Consider the following 13,900-nt stretch of genomic DNA (forward strand, 5'->3'; position numbering starts at 1 on the left):
GTTAAAAGAATAATTACAGAAAGTTAAAAGAATAAATAAGAAATTAAAAATACCATATTCCCACCAGCCAGAGATGACACCATTAATACTTTTGTATTATTGTATGTATTATTGTATGTATTGTATGTATATTTGGTATGTTTTTCTGTATGTATGTATACAGATGTATTCCTTTACTAAAATTATATCATGCTATTGTACCTGTTATTTTAATATATGCCTTTCTTAGTGAAGAGTTTTGGGTTTTCCATGTTGACAGATTTTTATTTTATCTAATAACTAATATATACTCCCATTTTTTTAGTTTTCTGAAAAATATTATTTGCAGTTGATATGTCCACACTGGGTCCATCCAAAGATGACTCATTGTATTTGATAATTATTTCCCCTCATGTTTTTTTTTTTTTTTTTAAGATTTTATTTATTTCTTTGACAGACAGAGATCACAAGTAGGCAGAGAGGCAGGCAGAGAGAGAGGAGGAAGCAGGCTCCCTGCCAAGCAGAGAGCCCGATGCGGGACTCGATCCCAGGATCCTGAGATCATGACCTGAGCTGAAGGCCGAGGCTTAACCCACTGAGCCACCCAAGCGCCCATCCCCTCAGGTCTTTTAAATCTAACATAGTTCTCCCCTTCTACTCCTACCTTTTTCATGGTATTAACTTTTTGATTAGGCCCCACCTTTTGTTGTGCATGTCTGTTTTTTTAGGGAGATAGGTGGGCATATCTGGTTGCTTCCTAATGGTGCCATTTAGCTTTTTCTTCCATATCTTGTATTTTTTTTCTCTCAGCTCTCTGTATCTTGTATTTTAAATAAGTGTATAATTTTAAATCTAGTTAAAATATAACCTCCTCAATCTTTTAACCAGATCAGATGGTAACTATAAATATTGAATGATTTTAATTCTTGTTTTCCTTTTTGTTCAAAGCCTGGAAAAGAAAAATGAGTTTTCATGAATTGTGTATGTATAAATTTCTTAGTTTAGATTAATAAAAAGAGGAGGGGTCCCTGGGTGGCTCAGTTGTTAGGCATCTGCCTTCGGCTTAGTTCATGATCCTGGGGTCCTATGATTGAGCCCTTTTAGGCTTCTTGCTCAGTAGGAAGCCTGCTTCTCCCTCTCCCATTCCCCCTGTTGTTTTCCCTCTTTCACTGTCTCTCTTTGTCAAATATATAAATAAAAATTCTTCAAAAAAAAAATAAAAAGAGGAAATATAGATTCATTTATGTCCACAGATACTACTATCTTTAGTCATTGATAATCTACTTGACTCTAAATTCAAGTTATCCTTAGGGTTTTCTTTACAAATATTTAATAAAACATTTAGTATTTTCTTTCAAAATAAAATGATGTGAACTAGGTGCAATGTTCAATCATTTGCATTCCTTACCTTGTAATAATGTAACTATAATTGATCAAAATAGAAAGTTTTAATTGTAAGAATCAAGTCTTAAAATTTACATTACGCTATGTTTCAGTTTTGGGAAATGCATAATATTGCTTAGTGCAAAATGTTTTAATTATTATTTGTTGGTACATTGATTACAGTTGACATACAGTGTTACTGTTAGTTTCAGGTGTATATTAGTTTCAGTGATTTGACAAGTCTGGACATTGCGCTGTGCTCACCCACAAGTGTAGCTATCATCTGTCGCTGTACAATGCTATTACAATACCACTGACTCTGTTTCTTACGCTGTACCTTCTCTCCGTGTGACTTATTCGTTTCAAAACTGGAAGCCTCTATCTCCTATTCCCTTTCATTCACTTGCCCATTCCTCCAACACCCTGCCCTCTAGCAACCTGTTCTCTGTATTTAGGGTCTGCTTTTGTTTTTGCTTATTTATTCACTTATTTTGTTTTTTAGATTCCACATGTAAGTGAAATCATAATGGTATTTGTCTTTCCCTGTCTGACTTACTTCACTTAGCATAATATACTCCAGGTCCATCCATGTTATTGCAAATGGCAAGAGCTCATTGTTTTTTTATGGCCAAACAGTATTCCTCTGTGTGTGTGTGTGTGTGTGTGTGTGTGCGCGCATAAGAAATAGACCACATTCTTTTTATCCATTCATCTATCGATGGACACTTAGATTGCTTCCATATCCTGGCAGTTGCAAAGCTGCAGTAAACATAGGAGTACTTACATCTTTTCAAATTAGTGTTTGTCTTCTTTGGGTAAATACGCAGAAGTGGAATTAGTACATCATATTGTATTTCTGTTTTTAATTTTTTGAGGGACATCCATACTGATTTCCGCAGTGGCTGCACCAGTTTACATTCTAGCTGATAGTGCATGAGGATTCGTTTTATTCTGCATCCTAACCAACAATTATTCTTTCTTTCTTTTTTTTTTTTAAAGATTTTATTTATTTATTCGACAGACAGAGATCACAAGTAGGCAGAGAAGCAGGCAGAGAGAGAGGAGGAAGCAGGCTCCCTGCTGAGCAGAGAGCCCGATGCGGGGCTCGATCCCAGGACCTGGAATCATGACCCGAGCCGAAGGCAGAGGCTTTAATCCACTGAGCCACCCAGGCTCCCCAACAATTATTTCTTGTCTTTTTGATTCTAGCCATTTGGACAGATGTTAAGGTGATTATGTGATTGTGGTTTTGATTTGTCTTTTTCTGATGGTTAGTGATGTTGAGCTTCTTTTCGTGTGTCTCTTGGCCATCTGTATATCTTACTTGGGAAAAATATTTATTCAGCTCCTATGCCCATTTTTAGCCAAATTATTAGGGTTTTTTGTTGTGGAGTTGTATAAGTTCATTAAATATTTTGGGTATTAAAAAGCTTTTTGTTTTGGTGTAGTCCCGTTAGTTTATTTGTGCTTTTGTTTCCCTTGCTGGAGGAGACCTACCTAGGAATACGTTGCAGTGGACCTTGTCAAAGACATTATTGCCTATCTTTTCTTCTAGGATTATTGCCTATGTTTTCTTCTAAGAGTTTTATGTTTTAATGATTATTTAAGAAAACCAATTCCTTAAAGGTTTGGCATTTTTGACAAATAATATGTATTTGGATTCTACTGCTTATTTTTTTTGTAATTGGGAAAGTGGTGATAAATTGTGTCACACTAGATCTTAAGATACCGGTATCCATCCACAAACTACAAAGAAATGGAAATATGAATAGATATATCTAAAAACATATAAAGTATGAACCTTAAAGCTTATATTTCTGAAAATCCCATTGCAGTTAATGGAATTTGACTTGTGGGAAAAACAGATTTGGGCAACTAAAATTGCAAACAAACACAGGTCATTATACTATTTTATGGGTTTTAACCCAGAATCATGAAGAAAACTCTAGACAAGTAATTTATGAAAATTTTACACATTTCTAGTTAGGTGAACAGCATTCATTTAATTTCTGTTTATTTTACTTATTTATTTATTGTTTATTTCTGGTTACTAAAAACATTTCAGGGCTCCCTCCCCAAAGTTTCAGTGGAGTGATCATACTCATTTTTGTCTCAGGCAAATTGAGTGGTTCATGTCTTCTCCATCATTCAGCTGTTTACCACCTTTCTGATTTTATGACTCAAAAGTAATTGATGTCAACTCCTGTTCCATTATGGGCATAGAGACAGATTTGCATGTGTGAGCAAGGAAGAGACTTTGGAAGATCTTCACTTATTCAGTGATTATTTCTGATTCCTTACTGTGCTTTTCAAAACTCAAGGTAGGAGCATAGCTGAGTTCTCTGACTTACATCAGAATATCCTGTCCAAATCTAAATTCCCTTCTACATCAGACATAGGAGTCTTATTTGTAAGGCCTGGTTTTAATATTCTTTCCTAAGCCTGAATTTCAAAAACCTCTGCACCTGTTTGGTTATCTACTTCGTCTCATACGTATTTTTAAACAATCTTTAGGTACCTCATTTTCTAAGTATGCCTTACTTAAATAACTGAATTTGAATCTCTTTATTGAGATAAAGCAATCAGAAGTGAATCTGTGTGTATACAATTAATTAATTGCCCATTAGCTGGTAAGGAGAGAAAATGGTTTGGAAAGAGTTTATATTTATTTACATAAAACATTAATATATTGAGGTGTAAAAAAGGATCTTGATTTTTCAAGTTATAAAAACAGCATTATAAGAACAGGGGCACCTGGGTGGCTCAGTGGGTTAAAGCCTTTGCCTTCAGCTCAGGTCATGATCCCAGGGTCCTGGGATCAAGTCCCAAATCAGGCTCTCTGCTCAGCGGGGAGCCTGCTCCCCGCCCACCGCCGCCCCACTGCCTGCCTCTCTGCCTACTTGTGATCTCTCTCTCTGTCAAATAAATAAATAAAATCTTAAAAAAATAAAATAAAAACAGCATTATAAGAACAAAACAGAAGCCCATCCAACTTAATCTTACCAAATTAAGCAGTTTAATTTTTATTTATTGAAAATGAGCTTTTAGCTGTTTTCTTAAGAAATACACATTTTTCTTCATATCCATGATTTAAATGGTTTACCTAGCTCAAGTTGCCCTCCTCTATTTTGGTTATTGACCACCAACCATCCTTAAAAATATGCTCTCATTTTAGAAAATGGGGGATAAAAAGGTCACCTGTGCTAATAGCAGCTATTTTTGGGAGGTTGCCTTGTCTACCAGAAATTCTTGGGATTTGGTAGCCCTTCCACCAAAGTCCAATTTTGGAAATATTTATTGAGCATTCTTCATTTGTATTTGGGTATTCTTAGTAGTTTAGGCTGTCTTCAAGTTAGAGCCCTGTTGGGAGAAAGTTAATCTTAGTGCAGGGGTGATGAGCAGAGTGATAAGAAATATAGAATGTGTTGGAGGGAAAGAAGGTAATATACAAGTTAACCTCCAGATGGGCAGAAATCAGAAAATACTGATTTCAGTTAACCTTTTGGAAACTTCCCTCTTCTAATCCCCCTAAATGTTAACTTGGAAACTGTTGGCTTGGAACATTTTTTTTTTTTTCCAGGAGGAAGTTTGGGCATTATACAACTTAATATTTTTCTAAAAAATATTCATGGCCTTTAACACATTTTTACCCACGGTCCTAGCAAGTAAGAAGCCTGAAAATGATTGTCTACTTCCAGATCTGGTTTTTTTTGTTGTTGTTGTTCCACCATCCATACCCCGGGGTCTCTTAAAGGTTCACTTCCACCCTATAAATTCTCAGTGGTAATTCAGAAGTACAAAAGAAAGAAAAAGGCAGGGGGATTCGATTTAAGGAAACATGGGAATAGAGGAGCTGAAGGAAGGAAAGCTGAAAAATCCAGGTCAAGAGTACTAAGCCAGTGTTTACATAGTAATGAGAGTGATTTCTTTATGTGGTTAGTAAATTTTCTATGATGGAACTTTCTGAAAAGAAGGTTCTGAAATTATTTGAAAAGTGGCAACATAAGTTAAATAAGTATTAAGCTTTTCAAGGAGACAATTTTGAAGAATAGCATAGTTTTGGGATAAGTGTTGACATGCTTATTTAGAAAAGAATTAGTCTTGGTACAGATCATATTAAATGGTTTAAAATAGCCGGTGAGTGGAACAGCTGTTGGATGCAATTCATGATTCCATGATGAAGTACAGAACTCTTGGTCTAGTTTTTAGGATCAAGTTGAGTTTTCTGTGCCTTTGATTTCAGCTACCTTTTAAGTCAAACACTTTGGAACTTGTTAAGGTTTCAGAAATAACAATGTAGAGGAATCAGAGATGACTAGTTTAATAAAAATAAAAGTTGGCTCATGTATTTTGAAGTCAGGTATTATACATTCTGTAGCATCTGAAACAAAATTGAAGCTTCCTAGTGTTTATGAGATAGCCGCTTAAAAGAACAGACTTTACTGCTTCTGAGGTAGTAATTATACCAACAGTCTGGCTTGCTGGAAAATGAAAAAGAAAGCTAGCTGTGTAGGCCCAGGTCAGTTTCATCTATGTGTAAGATATTCCTTCTGTAGATAGATCATGGTATAAATTGAGTGGAAATGGACACTGGCTAGGTTTTCAGAAGCTCATGGTTCTATTATTGCGTAAACCATTTAGTCCTTTTTTAAAGATACCTTTCTTTTTTTAAACCTCATAAATGGTAGGTCCTAGTTTCTTTATCATTAAGAATTTTCAAAGGATAACAAAGACAAAACAAATCAAGACTTCAAGTGTAGCCAACTATAGCCAGGGCTATTTTATAAATAATCAGTTGAAATAAACTGCTCAAGAAGCTCAAAGCTTAAAATTTTTTTTTTTTTCTTTTGAAGAGTGGACTTGGGTTGGAGCCATTGATAGAATGGAAAGATTAGAATGAAATTCTCATAATGTACTCCAAGAGTAAAAGTCTAAATAATCATCAGAAAGCTTCCATATTCACAGAATGTCTTATTGCTTTAATAGTTTTGCCATAGCTTTTGTTCATTATTTTTAATCTTTTGCCCTTTTCGTTCTCTTTTAAATTGTCTTGTAATATTTAAAAATTGTTATTGAAATTAATGAGAATTTTTTCTATTAAAATCACTTTATAGACAGTTTCTAGGAATATTTTTATTTCTAGAAGCAAAGCATACATAATACTATAATCAAAGCCTTTTAGTAAATGAATTCATTCTCTTCCTTCTAGGGAAATATCCTTAGTTTTGTATTTTTCAAGTTTATAGTACTGTGTATTATTTCACACACATTCTTAGCGATGTTTACCTCAACCTGTTCCTTTTTTAAAAATACACAGATATATTCATGGATTACTACACAATATTCTAAGCATAATCACCTTTACAATTAATACATTTATCTGTCAGTCACAAAAAGAATAGTTCCTTTTATTGCTGATTCTCACCAAGTATACTTTTCTCTGCCAAATGTTTTTGAAGTGTCGTTTATTGTCTGCATAGTCTAAGTGCATTTTTAATTCCAGTTTTATTTATTTACTCCTTCAGTAAATATTTTGGGATGTCTTCTATTTGTGCCTTCTTACAGAAAAGAGTCTTTTTATCTTACATTTTTCTTTAGTTTTTCATGGTGGTGGGAGAATTGGGAAGCATAAAAACATTTAAACTTAAATGTTGCATTATTTTATTTACAGTGTTGGCTTAGTGTATAAACTACAGGTGGCATACCTTACTGTTAGGGTCTCTCCTGTGTTTGCTCTAAATTAAGCTGGTTGACTAATAGAATTATCTATGAAGGACAAGGTTATAATCAAACGGGATGCCCAGTTATGATGATAGGATGCAAATTAAAAATTCTTAAAAGACTAACTTCCACTGTTTTCTGGTTTTCTTAGACAGTGTGCTCAACTAGAATGAAAAGCTGCAAGTCTGTATAATGTCAAGTATATTTTAAAATAGCATGTGCTTTGAAATGCTAAAAATCGCAATCTCAATAAACATGTAGTCAGTAAATATTTCATTGAACATCCACTATTTTTCTCGATCTGTGGATATTCAAAGACTAGTAGGAATCTTTTTTGCCTTTAAGGAAATTATGGTCCTCTTTGAAGAGACAAGGTTAATAGCTGTGAAAGAACTGAAATTCATGAGTTTTAGAATAAGGGACATGACATGAGGTTCATGATAGTGGTAAAAATGAAAGATAAGGATTTTAAGCTATTGCTGGTGTGGTTTTGACTTGAGCTTAAACATCAAAGGAAATGATGTAAGATCTGTTCTATTTATTTTAGATAATAGGTTGAGTTACTTTTCTGGGACTATTTATAAATTTTACATTAGTCCTAGAATTTTAGATTCTGAAGAGAATAAATTTGGTTAAAAATTTTTTGTTAAATTCTTTTGTAAGAATGTTTTATAAAAAGGGATGTCCATAGCAAAATAGTTTAACGTTATTTTGTTTTTAAAAATGTTTTTATTATCTTTCTCCTGTGTGTGTATATACATGTGTGTGTATGTACGTGTGTGTGTATTCCTCTGTACCTTTACTCATGCTGTGCCCTCTGTTCATAATGCCTTTCTCTGACACCTTAGGCTTAGCAGTTTCTCAACACCCACATCCTACTCCACATTCCTGTGCCACCAGATCAGTTGTCATCTGACCTCCAATTTCAGTCTTTTTTTTTTTTTCCCCCTGTAAGATTTTGTTCATCCTGCCAGTCATCTTTGGTTATTTACTCATGTGCCTCTCCTCTCTCACATTTGTGCTTTTCTTGAAGATAGATATTATTTGCATATGTATTTGGGATGCCTAGCATAATACTGGCCACAAAGTAGATAAGTGTTTAATAAATTATTGAGTTACATAAATTCTTAGTACTCAGAACTAGAGTTTGGTTTTTGGTATTTGTGGAAGATTAGGCTATGACAGGGTCATCACTTTAATGGATTTATTTATGTTGAGAGCTACAAGGCTTCATCTTTCTCTGTATTTTCAGTAATCAGGCCCAATGGTGATTCATCTAACAACATGAACTTATATAAGTCATTTGATAAGATACTAAACTCATCAGAGTTTGCTGAAATAATAAGCTTCAAATAGTAGATTTTTTTTTATAGAAAGTTATACATGTATATATAAAACAAATTCTAAATTTAGATGTAAATTTATTAAGTAAATATTACATGTCTACTAAGCTCCAGGCACTCATATAGACTTTGGAGATACAGTGGTGAGCAGGACATATGTAAGTCCATGGAGCTGCTTAAAAAGTAAAAAGAATAAAAGTAAAGCATGATTTTACTGAATAATGAAAATTTTTAAGCTTCTTGGTTGATATCACTAGATTAAATTTAATTTAGGTAATCATGTTTTATATGTCTAATGTATTTAAAAAGCTATATACAATGTTTAGAATCCTTATGCTTTAAAGAATATAGGTAAATTCAAAATTTCTATTGATTTTTATGGTGACTATATCTAGTATAGGTATAATTATAGATTTCCATAAAATCAGTAATTAGCCTGTTGAATTTCAGGAGCTGGTTTGCTTTGCAATAATATAGTATCTGCTTTATTTAGTTTTGTGATGAAATAGCTAAGTTGTTAATTTCAGACAAATTTGCAGAATTAATTTCAGTAAATATTAAACCACATTATTGCTTTAAGTGTTACTACAGTTTAAAGAAAGAAAACCCTATATCTACATCTTAATTATATAGAACATACTTTAATGTTTCAAGGAAGAAGAATGCATTCTATGTAGAAAACAGATGAAATGGAATCTCCTTGACTAGTGATTTAAGTTGATTTCATTCAAAACATATCTTATCTGAGAGGTAAACAGTATCATTTAATCCCAAAGTAACTGCTAATGGAAAAATTTTTTATATTCTATCTTAAAATACATCATCTGGTTTTCTTGCTGTAGATATGCCTTCTGAATTATCTTTGGGGTAGGTATTAGATGAGTTGTAGGGTTTAGATAGTTTGGGATTAAAATAGGTAACAGTTCTACAAATGAGTTATATACTGTGACTACAGGATGACTACGGAGTATGAAGGTCAAATGACATATTTGAAGTTGAACAGTAAAAATAAACCATTGTTATTAATGCAAAGTTATTATTAGAAATAATAGTAACATTAAGAATATGGGAAATTATCAAGATTCAAGATTCCTGGCTTGAATATTTTCTGTGAACTTTAAAATGTATTCAGCCCTCTTCTGTTACTTCTGTGTCACCTAGTCACCCTCTGGCTGCTATTGCTGCCTGTAGTCCAAGGTAATCCTTCCTTGGCAAAAGGGAGATTAGTAAGAATTAAAGAGAGGAGTTAAAAACCTGAACCTTATTGTGGCTCCCTATCTTCTTCTCTTCCTTCCTTCCTTTAGAATTTATGGAAGATTGGAATTAATGAAAACTGTAGAGGAGAAGCAGATAATGATATAAAATAAACCATATTTTTTTTTTTTAAGATTTTTTATTTATTTATTTGACAGAGAGAGAGATCACAAGTAGACGGAGAGGCAGGCAGAGAGAGAGAGAGGGAAGCAGGCTTCTTGCTGAGCAGAGAGCCCGATGTGGGACTCGATCCCAGGACCCTGAGATCATGACCTGAGCCGAAGGCAGCGGCTTAACCCACTGAGCCACCCAGGCGCCCCTAAAATAAACCATATTTTTTAATATAAATGTATTACTTGGGGTGCCTGACTGGCTCAGTCAATTAAGTCTTCAACTCTTGGGTTCGGCTCAGGTCATTTTCTCAGGGTCTTGAGATCGAGCCCCACATAGGTCTCTGCACTCAGTACCGAGTCTGCTTGAGACTCCCTCCCCCGCCCTTCCTCTCCCTCTTCCTCACATGCATGTGCACATGGCGCTCTCTCTCTCAAATAAATAAACAAATAAAATCTTTAAAATATATAAAAATAAAAGTATTACTCCACAGTTGCTTAGCCCCAAACCTTAAAATTGGATTTGCTTTAGAATCCAGAATTTCTTGAAATTTAGAAACTAAATTAGCAGTATATACTATGTATTATGTAACGTCCCCTAGAGGAATCTATGGTGAAACCTTATAATCAAATAAATCAGTATTTCTGAGTTGAAACATATTGACATGCACATTGAGTGGAATAAATGAGGGCTATAATTATCTTCATTTCAGGTTTTACCACTAAATAAGTTATTTAAGACTGTGGTTTTCAGGGGCGCCTGGGTGGCTCAGTGGGTTAAGCCGCTGCCTTCGGCTCAGGTCATGATCTCAGGGTCCTGGGATCGAGCCCCGCATCGGGCTCTCTGCTCAGCGGGGAGCCTGCTTCCTCCTCTCTCTCTGCCTGCTTGTGATCTCTCTGTCAAATGAATAAATAAAATATTTAAAAAAAAAAAAAAGACTGTGGTTTTCAGAAATTTTTGGATTTCAAAATTTTTGAATGAGGGATTTGCACCTCTCTTTGTTTTGATATTCCCAAGGATCTGTAGAACGTATTTCTGTGAAGAAAGATATACTGTTCTTTTTTTTGATCTTTATGAATCGTATGTGTGTCTGATTGAGATGATGTGTATATATAGAAATAAATATGTAGTATGCATACACGCACATATGCATATATACAGATTTAGGGAAACATGTGCGTATTGTGTTTGTGTTGGAGAGAGTGAAGGAAATGTGTGTGTGTGTGTGTGTGTGTGTGTGTGTGTGTGTGTGTGTGTGTGTATGTGTATGATAGGGACAGGAGTGGTGAACTGGGTCCGTTTAGCTATGTTTCATCCTTGTGCTTGCTCAGGTTTGGTTACTAACATGGTGTGAAATAAAACCTTAATTGTAGTTTCATAGCCTTGTTAGCACTTAAGCTCATCATTGACAAAGTCTGTTGACATAGACAAAACCTGGGAATTCTGTGTAAAGTTATAATCAGAACATTCTGTGTGTCATATAAAATGATAGTAAAAAAATTTAAACTAACAGTTCAATAGAGTTGGCTTAAACTACTGTTTTACTAATCCTCAAGGAATATGAAAATTTTTTTAAAAAGAATTATTTATTTATTTTAGAGAGAGAGAGCACATAGGCAGGAGGGGCAAAGGGAGAAGGAGAGAGAATCTCAGTCAGACTCCGTGATGAGCGCTGAGCCTTACCTGGGTCTCAGTCCCAGGACCCCGAGCTCATGAGCTGAGCCAAAACCAAGAGTTGAATGCTCAACTCTTGAGCTGTACCACCCAGGTTCCCCTGTATGAAATGTTTTGGGTGGTGTTTAGGCACCCAAAGAAGCCATTTCACTTTGCCTATTTAATAATTAGTACACAGACTGTGGTTCAAGACAGGAAGTGACAAGTATCTGAGCCAGTTGGAATGGTAATAGGAATTTAGGTAAGCAGAAACTAATGATCCATATTGGAAATAGGCCAGGGCATTGGGGATTAACACCCTCCCATTATGAAAAGTCCCATGAGATCTCAGGCGACCTCAAGAGGCTTGCATTTTTGTTTGTAAGAACCTTTGTAAGATGGTTCTAAGACACTGTGAAAAATACTCGGGCTTTCATAATGTAAATACCAGTAAATGTGGTTAGAAATTACCTTTCTTTCCACTCAGTTGTATAAACTAAATATCAGATGAAGTCAGATGAAATAAAATCCTGGGTTGAAATGTTGTGTTTCTTTTGCAGTATTCACAATCTTCAGTATTTTTTTTTTCTTCCAAATTTCTGTTTGAATTCTAGTTAACATATAGTGTAATATTGATTTCAGGAAGAGTTTTCATTATTTCTTAAATTTAAGGTCCCAGATCTTTACAGACATTACTCTCTGAGAAGCTACACTTTCATACCCCTCCAATGCTTCTGTGATGCTTTTCTCCAGACTCTGTGTTCTTTGCTGACAGCAGCAATTGTGTGTACTTTGTGAGGTCAATAAATGCTGATTCCTGCAAGAAGAAAGCTCTTAGGAAGTGAGCTTAGACATTGTGAAGAGGAAGCCCTAAGAATGAGGCAATTGATGAGGAGTATTGCAAAGGACTGTTTAAAAGTGTGAGTCAGAAGGCAAATTAATATTACTTCCCTCGGGTGTACCAATCTTCATAAGTATATTATGATTTACTTTTTTCTTACCTGGTGAGTTTATCCATATATGTAGATGGTAGCAAGTTGGCATTATCAAATCCCTTCTTTTTCATACCAAAAAGCTCAATTAGTATGCTTGTAACTATAGTTATTTTCATAAAAAATATAAAAATGAACCTCAGACTTGTAATTTAAGGTTATAAAATAGATGGCATTTAATGAAGAAGAGCTTGTTCTTAGAGTCTATCTTTATTTACCACATGATGCCTGCTTCATAAATTCTAATTTTTATTATTCCTTTTAAGATAAAAAGCTTAGGAATTCTATAACCTGTTTAATTCTGAACAGTTATTTTTTCCTGTTTAAATGAGGAGCTCAACAACTAAAAAGTTAATTCCTGCAGTTTTTCTGAAATGATAGAATTTAGAAGCTATACATGGTAAAACCAATAGGACTAACTATGAGCCTGAGGGAATTACTGTTATGGGGGTTTTGTTTTTTATTAATTTAAACTGTATATTTTACAGAGTGGGCAGAAAGGGAAGAGGAAGATTCTGAAATTACACCCAACAATTTTCAATCTTCTGTCAGCCTTTTGTGATGCTACAGATGACTGTAGTTTGAAACTTGAAATCTGAAAGATTTGTGTTTTGTATGTTTCACATACTGTTGGGTTTTTCCACATGGTTTACCATAGCATGAGCACAAGATCATATTTATTCTATAGAACTGAAAAACCAGTGACTTGTGTTCTAGAAAGATGAAAGTGTGGTTTTATTCAACATTATAAATAAATTGCCTTACATTACTGCTTACATTTCAGTTTTCTGGTGTGCATATTATCAGTTGACTAAAATTAATATGTTGACAGAATCAGAGGAAAAAATTGGGCTTATGTTGCTCAATAAAATTGAAATGCTACTTTTTAAAATAAAACTTTACCCGTATAGACTGTTATGTATGATCTGTGTTTCCATGAGGAAATGTTGATTAAGTAGTTTCCATTTTGGTATTACAGTATGTCCTGTTGTAAGTTGCTGACTGTGAAAAAATTTTTAAAGTCAAAAAAGCAGCTCAGCTTAAACCCCTGGTATTTAGTATAGCAGATACAGAAATAGAAAGCTACCAGCAGTTTTATAATCTATTGAATTTCTGTATATCTTTTGAAGTAAATTAGTTTTAAAAGTTTTTAAAAGAGTCTGTTGACTATAGGATTGAGTTACTTTGTATATCCTCATACACAAAGGGTCTTTTTTTACTTGATTTACTAAATACACATCTACAGGTTTTTTTTTTTTTTTTTAAAGGCTGCCCTAGCTTAGAGTAAGTTGCAAAATTGTCTCTCTTTAGTGTATCTGTTAGAGATATTGGTAACCTGTAAAATACATTAGTTAAATGTAATTTTGACAAGACTTATTTGTATGGAATATTTAGCAGGGTAGACTTATTTTGGAAGAAATAAAATGTCTTTAAAATCTTAAGTAAGTAACTTGTTTTTGGCTT

The 13,900-nt window shown here is 34.2% G+C and overlaps 1 protein-coding gene across 10 annotated transcripts in view; it reads left to right on the plus strand.

Moving 5' to 3' along the window:
* Nucleotides 1–13,900, plus strand: part of TCF12 (transcription factor 12) — a 390,676-nt gene that overhangs the window by 72,416 nt on the left and 304,360 nt on the right. The window contains exon 1 of one of the 10 annotated variants that reach the window (XM_047739177.1): nucleotides 12,343–12,364. The exons of the other annotated variants lie outside the window; for them this stretch is intronic. The gene's annotated coding sequence lies outside the window, so the exon portion shown is untranslated. Of the gene's footprint in view, nucleotides 1–12,342; nucleotides 12,365–13,900 lie in introns of those variants that run through there. 10 annotated transcript variants of the gene reach the window in all.

The sequence above is a fragment of the Lutra lutra genome, chromosome 7 (assembly GCF_902655055.1).
Source record: "Lutra lutra chromosome 7, mLutLut1.2, whole genome shotgun sequence".
Lineage (NCBI taxonomy): Eukaryota > Metazoa > Chordata > Mammalia > Carnivora > Mustelidae > Lutra > Lutra lutra.